This window comes from Orbicella faveolata, unplaced genomic scaffold (genome assembly GCF_042242905.1).
Source record: "Orbicella faveolata isolate gen_17 unplaced genomic scaffold, um_ofav_v1 contig_1, whole genome shotgun sequence".
In the NCBI taxonomy this organism is placed as follows: Eukaryota; Metazoa; Cnidaria; class Anthozoa; order Scleractinia; family Merulinidae; genus Orbicella; species Orbicella faveolata.
In genome coordinates this window covers 10837501-10848531 of record NW_028301536.1, presented here as the reverse complement: position 1 = coordinate 10848531, position 11031 = coordinate 10837501, and positions in this window count along the sequence as shown.

Below are 11031 nucleotides of genomic sequence, written 5' to 3'. Positions count from 1 at the left end.
CATAAAAAACCCCTAATATTATTATAGTCTTGCACCTCTCTAGCCCCCATGTTAGCAGGAATAATTTCTACATGTGGACAATACTTAAATAGGAATGACAATCTGATGTATACTCTCTCACAGATGGCTTTTTATTTCTATTAAGTTTTATTTTTTCTCTTGTATTTCATTGTAAAAGAGTTAATAATTAAGATGACACTCTGTGTTGTCATCAGGAAATATATTAAATGTGGAAGGATATAACAAATGAGTAAACTGCAATAACTTCATTTAAGCTTATTAATTTTTGTACGATATTTCTGAATCAAATCTTCCGAAGACCTACAGTGTATAATTAATAAACAACAACAGTGAGAGGTGTTCCAGATCATCAAGATGAAAAGAAAAAAAACAGAAAGATATTTCTGGGTTAAGGCTCAATTCTTTCTAGTCACTTTTACATTGAGCAGTAAAAATATGGTCATCCAAAGCTAATTGAACCGAATTGAGTCTACACTTTAAATACTTTACTTACCCAGTGTAAAAGAGTGACAAAAGTGGGCCATTTCTCCAGCAAAAATCATTGTTTGCATTTTACTTCCACATTCGACCAACTGTAAACGTTTGAATTTCGTAATTAGACGAACCAACTTGCAGCATAATGTTTATCTATCCTTTTCGTACACATGATGAAGCCAGGTATTCACATCGTCTTATAAACTTTACGTGGACTGCGCTACTGTTGCTATCGAAAGCTAAGGTACAGAAAATTCTCTGTGATCAACTCTCAGTAAACATGGCCGCCAGGCGAATGTTTGGAACACGTGACTTAGTTTGGCCCCGTGACTAAGTACGCGAGCTCACGCGACCTACTCGTGCTCACGCGAGTATGATTACTCCGAAAGGCGTTTACAAAAGACAAGAAGAAAAACAAAACGCCAAACTAATACTCTCCGAAATATTTGAAGACAGTAATTTATTATCGGGTGAGTTGAAATCACCCGAACACTTAGCAAGAGAACTCGAGTTTTCGTGGCACGGATATCTCGTCTCTTTGAAGCATGGAAACCAGTCAGCGGCGCAAGGGTTACTGGGAGAATCAAAATGGCGGAGACCAGTGTGTCTGGTATCGATGTATCAATTTCTAGTATTTCGTTGTGAAAATGTCGTTCTGGGCATTTGTAATGTGTCAGGTGGAAACTAGTGAAGGTTTGGAAGGTGTATTTCCTGGTGGTCTGATCAACAAAACCTTCTAAAAAAAATCGATTCACTGTATAAACTGCCAGGGTCATCAAAGTTTTCTGGAACCTGACAAGTAGTTGGTGAAATTTGACAGGACGTGTTCTTACGAAGGAACATAGCATGCGCTACTCATTATGGTATTGGAATATTTTGTCTGACTGAGGCAGGAGAGCACCAAATCGATTGGGTCCCAGAAAAGGACTGAAATTGACAGTGGAGATGCCAAAAATGGCAGATAAGGCCCAGTTCAGACGCCGAACTTTTCATGAGCCGAACCAAATACATTGAATTAAGTACATGAAAAGTTCGGCGTCTGAATCGGTTAAGAACGGCTATTTGAATTTGGAACGGCCCAGCCGTTCTTCCCGCCTAGCTCAGCCGGGAATTTCGGCTTTGGTTCGGGAGGTCATGGGTTCGATTCCTGTCGGGGACTCAGAATTTTTCTTTGTCCCATGCTCGTGTCATGTTGATTAATTCACCTTCACATTTCATTACCGAGCTTAAAATTTACCAGCTTTATTAACTTATCACTACTCACGATGAATTCGATAGCGTTGATCCTAGCAGTATGCAGGACACCTATCATATATGAACTCAGTTAAATGACCTTGCTCTCCATGGGTTCTCGTAGCCCAGTGGATAGAGCGCCCGCCCGGTGTTTGGGAGGTCATGGGTTCGATTCCTGTCGGGGACTCAGAATTTTTCTTTGTCCCACGCTCGTGTCATGTTGATTAATTCACCTTCACATAATGCATAAATTATTGTAACGTATTGTACAAGTAGTTTTCACTTTGCCTGAAAATCGCCGACATTTCGATGTGATTTGGTTTAAACTAAATAAAGTTCGGCGAATTAAGTTCGACGCCTGAATCAACAGGTGTACTCTTGATAATTTGGGTCGGTCCAAATTCGAATTACGTTCGGCTCATGAAAAGTTCGGCGTCTGAACTGGGCCTTAGTCTACCAAGATAACCATTTTTATGATTCGAGAAGCATTGTAAAATAAATGCATGTAAAGGAGCTAAATTAATTTTAATTTCCCTGTTGTTTGAATAATTGATGGAAAACATACAAACACTTCAAATCAAATCAAGACATGTCAAATTTAAAATTTTTGTCACTGTGAATATATTTTTATTAGTTTTGTTTGATTTTTTTATTGTGATATCTTCACTAATATTCATGCTACCTTGCTGGTGTTTATTGTTGTTATTATTCTTATAGTAGTAACTGTTCAGTGTCGTCGTAATCCTTTCTTTAATAGTATTTTTTTTAATGGTTTAAAATCTGGCACGGGTTGTTCGAAAGCCGGTTAGCGCTAACCCAGGTAATATATTTTGTTTTGAATAGAAATATCTTTCACTGCTTATGGTTGTGTAGTTTTAAAATGAATCAAACTCAAAACTGAAAGGCAAACAACATAAACAGAAAACTGGACCGAAAAGTTACAAAAAATGAAAGTAATCAAAATTCCCTCTAAAGCTGGGTTAGTTTAATCAGGCTTTGAACAACCCAGCCCTGGATATTTGAGACTGTGGTGACTTAATTATGTACCAGTATTGGTACAATATTGGTTTATTGCAAGAGATATATGGAGAGACTGTTGCTAAGTTTAAATTTATAGCACTTGAGTGAAATAAAGTCTCCCCAATTCACCTTAAGTCGCCTTAAATCGCCTTAAGTCGCCCTAAGTCGCCTAAAATCGCCTTACATCGCCTAAAGTCGCAATGTTTTTTCTGCCAATTTTGCTTAAGTCGCCTAAAGTCGCCTTAAATCGCCCAAAGTCGCCTTAAGTTACGGCGACTTAAGGTCCCAGAGTAGGCCTTATCCTTTTCGGCGCCACTGGCATGTTACTATCGAAAGCTAAGGTACTGAAAATTCTCTGTGATCAACTCTCAGTAAAAATGGCCGCCAGGACGCCAGGCCAATGTTTGGGACACGTGACTTAAATGGCCCCGTGACTAAAGTGTACGCGAGCTCACGCGAGTATGATTACTCCGACAGGCGTTTTCAAAAAAACGAGAAACAAAACAAATTGCCAGACTAATACTCTCCGAAAGTTGAATACAGTAATTTATTATCGGGTGATTTGAAATAAATCTACGTTCGGGAACACTTAGCAGGAGAACTCGAATTTTCGTGGCACAGGCCGATGTTTCGTCTCTTTGAAGTATGGAAACCAGTTAGCGGCGCAAGGGTTACTGGGAGAATCAAAATGGCGGCGCCCAGTGTGTGTCTGGTATCGATAGATCAATTTCTAGTATTTCGTTGTGAAAATGTCGTTCTGGGCATTTGTAATGCGCCAGGTGGAAACTAGTGAAAGCTTGGAAGGTATATTTCCTGGTGGTCTGATCAACCCTAGTCTCCTCCGCAGCCGTAATTAGCGTCGTCACGCAACGCTTCTCCCCCACTAACGGCTGCTTAAATTCGAACCCCATTTGTCTCCCTTTGTTTAGAGTTCACGTGAAAATTACAGAATGCACCAATCACGCGTCGCCTATTGTTAGCTCTGAAACCAATCACGTATCAGTAGTTTGTCAATGACGTCCGTTTCCCCGCTTAAATTCATCGCCTCCCTAGCGAGATGTTGCGAGACATCCCAGAGATTTCCTATGGATCTAACTCAGAAGGAAATAGTCGAAAGTAGTTCAAGGTGCTTCATTTGTTCGTCGGCTTCCCTCAAGAATAACAAAATCTTCATTTTCGTTAAGAGTTCACTCGACATTGCTGAAGTCATCCGATCCTCGCTATCGGTGGACGTGAGTCGCTACTCAGAAAACAGCGAACTGTTCGTCTGTAGAGACAAATGCTACCAGCGTTTGATAAAATTTAATCGGGCATCGGATAAGTTGAAGGACCTAAAGAAAGAAATCGAAGAAGTCTTCAAGGCAAGAGAAAATCTCAGGGCAAAACGCCTACTACATCCAGATGAGAATGCCGACAGAGGTCCCAAAAATACATCAACTTCATCACCTCGAGGAAAAGCATCCAAATCGCTGCGATTTGCCGGTACCATTTGTACTTCTTCTGCCATCCACGAAGATTCGGATGCGTTGGGAACACCAATTTCTGCTGACAGAACGCCGCTGGGTTCCTGCTTATCACCGATTCAAAGTCATCCCTTTGGTTTGGTCTTACGCGCTTTTCCAAATGCACAACTGAACGGAAGTTCTCCCCTTCCAATGTTTACATCGACGCCGATTTCTGGCCAGGGCTCTCGTGATACGAGTCAAGTCAAAGTGTCCTTTAAGTGTCCGAGTAAAACTGTGAACAAAACTTTATCATCGGCTTATCAGTTCGTTGGAAAGGCCTTGGCTTATGGCGTTGCATCGCAAATCGCGGGAGCAATAATAAATTGTCAACCACTACGACAACACAAGTGGAAGAGCTTGATAAATAAGAGATTTGCCAAAGCCGGTAGCCAGGTTCACAAAAAACATCTTTCCTATTTGAAACTATTTTTTCAATTGCCAACTTCTGATGATAATTTAATTGATAATTGGAAGACACCAAAATAAAGGCTTCTTCGAGCGACGCCATGTTGGTTTCACTATCAGTAGCCGATAGAACACGAGTTGTGATTGGACAATTAGTCTTGGCGCGACCGCCTCAGGAATATGTGAGGGATTTTGTGATTGGCTAATCCGCGGAAACAAATGGGGTTCGGGTTTAAGCAGCCGTTAGTAGGGGAGAAGCGTTGCGTGACGACCCAAATGACGGCTGCGGAGGAGACTAGATCAACCCTGGCAAAAACCTTCCAAAAAGATTCGACTCATTGTGTACACTGCCAGGATAATCAAAGTTTCCTGGAGCCAGACAAATACTTGGTTAAATTTGACAGGAAGTGTTCTTACGAAGGAACTTAGCATACGGTACTCATTATGGTACTGGGCTGGTTTGCCTGACTGAGGCAGGAGAGCAACAAATCGATCGGGTCCCTGAAAAGGACTGAGCAACTTTGGAGAGCCATGCTATTTGCTAAACTCCCGTGCCAAAATTGACAGTGGAGATGCCAAAAATATGACAGATAAGTCTACCAAGATAACCATTTTTATAATTTGGGAGGCATTGTAAAATAAATGCATGTAAATAAGCTAAATTAATTTTAATTGTTTGAATAATTTATGGAAAATATACAAACATTTCAAATTAAATCAAGATATCTTAAATTTAAAATTTTTGTCACTGTGAATATATTGTTATTAGTTTTGTTTGATATTGGTTTTAATTGTGATATCTTCACTAATATTCATGTTACCTTGCTGGTATTTATTATTATTATTATTCTTATAGTAGTAACTGTTCAGTGTTGTGGTAATTCTTTCTTTAATAGTATTTGTTTTTAATGGTTTGAAATCTGGCTCGGAGTGTTCAAAAGCCGGTTAACGCTAACCCAGGTAATATATATATATTTTTGTATAGAAATATCTTTCACTGCTTATGGTTGTGTAGTTTAAGATGAATCGAACTCTCAGAACTGAAAGAAAAACAACATAACCAAAAAACTGGACCGAAAAGTTACAGAACTAAAAATAATCAAAATTCTCTCTGATCCTGTGTTAGTTTAATTAGACTTTGAATAACCCGGCCCTGGATATTTGAGACTGTGGTGACTTAATTGTGTACCAGTATTGGTGCAATATCAGTTTATTGCAAGAGATATATGGAGAGACTTGTTAAGTTTAAATTTATATCACTCGAGCCGGAAATAAAGTCTCCTCAAGTCGCCTAAAATCGCCTTAAGTGGCCTAAAATCATCTTAAGTCGCCTTACGTCGCCTAAAATCGCAATAAATCGCCTAAAGTCGCAATGTTTTTTCTGCCAATTTTGCTTAAGTCGCCCAATGTCGCCTTAAATCGCCCAAAGTCGCCTTAAGTTACGGCGACATAAGGTCCCAGAGTAGGCCTCAGCCGCTACCTCGTCAACGCTGTATCTTAAAAACTCAAGCCTTCATCCATATTGCCCGCCATCTCAAGTCTTCGCTGTACGGTCGAGACATTGTTCTGAGCTCTTATTGAAATTCATTGGATGTTTCCCAGACTACCTTTCGGCATTGCTACGTACACTTTTACGCTTTCTTTGGACCGTGACCTTTGTCGAAACAGCTGTAAATAGTCACAGAGAGAGAGATTCTCTTGGATCTATTTGAACAAAAAGCCCGCAAAAAGCTACTGTGCCAAAAAGACACTCTGCAATCCCGAGCGACACTTCAAACAATTTAAGATTGCATACTGGAAAAACTGAGAAAAATATAGACAAAGCAGTAACATAGTCTATTTTGACTCACTAACAACAGAAAACACTCCACTGAATTCATTTCGATTCATGTAAAGAAAAAGTGCAAAACAACACTGTGCGAAACTTCACACAGTTCAAGATTAGATACTGGATAAACTAACAAAACATAGGCAAAGCGGTATTGGCAACTACTGAAGGAAAGGCGTAGAATTATTTCTCTCCAAAAAAAAAAACCAGAAAACACAGACTGAACTGGCGCAGAATTCATTTCGATCGATGTAAGCCAAAGATTCAAAACGAAAATATTAGTAGAAACTTTCCCGTGCCGTGCCGAGACTTCACACAATTCAAGATAATACATTGGAGAAACTGAGAAAAATAACTTAAACGAACCGGTAAAAAAATCATTTGACCTGTAAAGAAGGTAAAAGGGAAGATGTCACTGAATTTGAGCTTGGAAATTAGCCATGTTACCTTTAACAGATCACTCGACTTGCAGAAACCCAGCCATTGATATTCTCTTGCCGACTGCCCATGAAACATTTGTCACTTCTCAAAAGAAAGGAACTAAAAAAGGTTCCTAGAAAAACAATTTGCCTGTTTCCCTGCTAATTGCTAAACTAGCTGGTAAACACCACGAAACGCGAAACAAAAAACACATCAAATCCAACGCACGAAGCTGACCTGACCAGCCCTGAGGCAGACGCGTTATTGAAAAGGTGCCAAATTAAACGCTTTGTTTTGATTCAACTCTGCCCAAGCCCTCGTCATGTCAAAAATTACATCTCTTCTAGCTATGAAGCGGTAAACATACAGAAAATCTATTAATGCTATTGGAAAGAGCATATATCGGAACCTTTTTGTCAAGGTTCGTTTTTTTGCTAACTTTAAAAGTCGTCGAACAGTAAGCAATCAAACTTTTCGACTGCAATTTTCGCCTGCAAGATATTTTAGGAAAAAATAATAGTGGCTTTGTTCAGAAACTGTACTAAAAGAACTGCAACTTCACACAAAATTATGCTTCGTAGGGTAATGAGAAGAAATTCAGTTTTGAAAGCTATTTATTGCCAGTATTAGTGCCAGTATTTAAGAGGCGCCCTCTGTAATTTTCAACTATGGCCATTTGGACCAGAAAAAATCAAATTCCTCAAACTTTCTCAGATGAATGGTCTAGATAAGTGATTCACAAAAATATAACTTTCAGTTCAATTCGATTCGTATTTTAGCGCTGGGGCCACCATCTTGGTTTTGCCCCTCTGAGAGGGCTTTCAGCGGCCATTTTAGGGCACATTTTTAACAATTTGCCATACAAAGAAAACGATCTAAATCCGGGTAAAAACCCTTTATTCGAGACAAGCAAATGTTTCTTGTTACATTGAGAGGCTGTTTTGGCAATTTGATCATCACCTGATTTTTCTACAGAATTTTAAATTTCTTCCCTTTCGGACTACTCATGAAGCGCCATAAAAAAGGCGAAGTTTAAAGGAAAATATCGCCAAAAGTACATCACTTGAGATCCCAAAACTACCCTCCACTTAAAGAGCAATGTCTCACCTGTAAAAACATGCAATAAAATTTTGGGGCAGTTAAAACTGTAAAATGTTAGAAGAAGAAGTTTAAGCTGTGCTTTTGTCAACAAAGACCGCTGTCCTAATTAGCATAATAACGTGAAAATAACGATGCACAGAGAAAATAATGATATATTCCACTTACCTCGCGACATGTCGACAACTGGATGTTCCACGATGCCTCATGTTATATTTCCAGTATGTTTCAGCCACATTTTCGGTAATTAGTGTACGAAATCACTTTCAGACATCGCCACGGTTAAGCAGATTTCAACTCTCCGAAGCCCGCTTCATAACATCTATCAATATTATTTGTCTTTCGCCTCATAAGCCGCCGTTTACAAGAAGTTTAACAATTTGCTGAGATCCTAACTGGCCCAGAACTCTGTTAGCAGCCTTTAAAATCCTCCTCTTAATCGAGGATTCTCATCAAGAACTCGTTTAAGCTCAGTTCTGTTTTGATCTGTTGTGCACCCGCCATTATTCCACAGAATGCGTTACATTTGACAAATGCACATTCCCACGGGTAGGGGTAGGGTGGGTAGGAAGTGAAAATGTAACAGACATTAAAGCCATTTTACGCATTTCTGTGGCTAAACTATTGTAGTAACTGGCTTTCCCAGAATGATTTGAACATGAGCTTCTGTTTGCAGGTATTTTCTAGTTTATTTTTGCAGGGTAGGGGGGCGGGGGGGTCGTGTATTAGAAAAAAAAAAAAAAAAGGGAAAAAAGAAAACGATGGACAGTATCAAGTTAAAAGATTATGATCTGTGTATCTTAATCAGCTTTATCAGTTCATCAGTGAGGCCCTATTAGGGGTTTTCAGGATACTGGATATTTGGGGTAAAAAATTAACAGGATGCAAGAAATTTAGGGGAAAAATTAATGGGGTAGATAATGTTTAGATCAGATAAAGCGGGACAGTCGTGTCTTTCGCTGCCGGAAGTGCCATCAAATTTTGCGAAAGACAACAGACTGACGAATAGTGCGCAGGAAGTAATGATAAGCGACATTTTATTGAAACTTCTTACATTTTCTTAGCCGTTTCACTTTTGCATCAGAAAAGAAAATGCTCAGAAAATTACTGAAGGGCAGTTAAGGACGGTGCCTTCCATTTTAGGCATGGTTTAAAGGCCAGGCGCGCGCTTGGGTTGGAACTAGTGACGTAATTAACTACCCTACCAAGCGTGCGACTTAAAAAAAAATCCTATTGTGGCCGAAACAAATTTCGCACTAAAATTACGAGCCTGTACTAAAACCGGGATTACCAGAAAAGCAGCATATCGCTAAGCACTAACTGTGAACGGCTTCCAGCTGAAAAGCTAGCTTTTATCTTATCCGTAGAAAAAATCATACTGAAATTCAACTGTAGATGGCATAATGCGCGCGCAAAACAATTGCGAGACGTCAATGTTTAACTTACTTGGAAAGTAACAGGAAAAAATGTAACGGACACCGACAAAGTTTTCGAAAGGATGAAACAACTCATTTAACTTTTTAAAAAGGGGTGATTACAGCTACATTTTATGGTATGAATTGGAAGTGGCAAGCCTATCCGACAGTGCATTAGTTTTTGGCTGTGAGGAAAAGTTATGTAGACTGTATTTTGGCTAAGCCAGAGGAGTGCTGTTGCGACGATTCTGTTATTAAATACATATCAAAAGTGGTTTTTATGTTACCACTTACCACGTAGTTTAAAAATGTTTTTTAATATGTTTAGTTTTCTGCATGTAAAGGCGAACCTTAGGAGAATCTGCGAAGAAATATCTTTACCTTTTTTTCAGAAAAATGCTACCTTCAGCATTAGCTAATTATCTCGGAAAAATTAATGACTACCCCCAGTTTTCTTTGTGGATTCTAATAACCCTGGCTAAGATCTACTTTTTCCACGTTTGCTTAATCTGGCGGAAACACGTTTGTATTTTGTAGGCACCATTCGTTATGCGCCTGAGGCACCCCACAGCCACTAATGTCGTTCAGTTCTGTGATGGAGCACAGCTGCATGTCTGCACAAGACTAGTTTTCAACCCTAGGCAGGCCGCTTTAAAATATCCGCATCTATCAAGCGAAGCACTAATGTTGACGCTTAGCTTTTTAAAGACATTACAGATGCGTTTAAGGCACACAAGTTGAATGAGTCATAAGCAATTGGATGAGTTAAATGACACTTGTCAAAAATATCTGCAGCTTGATTCTCAGCGGTTGTTGTGTCTTGTTGGAGCCCCTTCTCCTGTCTGTTTCTGAGATTTGAAGCCATTCGCGAGAGGAAGGTTTAAACGTGGCAAGGAGTCAGGAACTCATCACAGGTGAACCGCCTAATTCTGGCCTCATCTTTTGAGCGCCTCATCTTTTGTGCTATAGTAATTGCTTCGACTTTTATGGCCGTTTCCTGACCCGAGAAAAACTTTTCTTGCGCACTGCTTGTCAGTCTGTTGCCTTTCGCAGCATTTGATGGCATTTCGGGCAGCGAAAGACACAAGTATAATGCTGAACAAAAAAAAACAAGGAAGAGGCTTTTTATTGGAGTTCTATCCGTATTCTATTTGTAATAAATGAAAATTTTCGGCAAAAACCAATGGCTGTCAATGAGATTAGGGTAGTTGTTTACAAATATAGTGTGGAATGATGTGAAGTTTATATGAAGTAAATGTTGTGTGGAATCTTGTGCCTCGATCGCTTTGCAGACACAAAAGTTGCCATGTAAGAAATTCTTGTTAAACGGTACAGAATTCGGGACACATTTCATTCTCTGTTTATTTCTCCAGCCCCGTCTTTATCTATCTATTCAGTGTAACAAGTGTGGGCTTCGAAATTACTAACAAGGAGCTGCGTTACTTAACCTTAAAACCTCTAAAATCTGATACAAAACTTTCATATTCCACCGTGATATAAGTACTAAGAGTCCAGAATAAATGCTTATAGCAGTTGACATACATTTATTTTATCCTAAATAGCTGACCATTGTTGAGGCCCCATAGTGGGATGGGGGAAGGGGGGGGGGGGT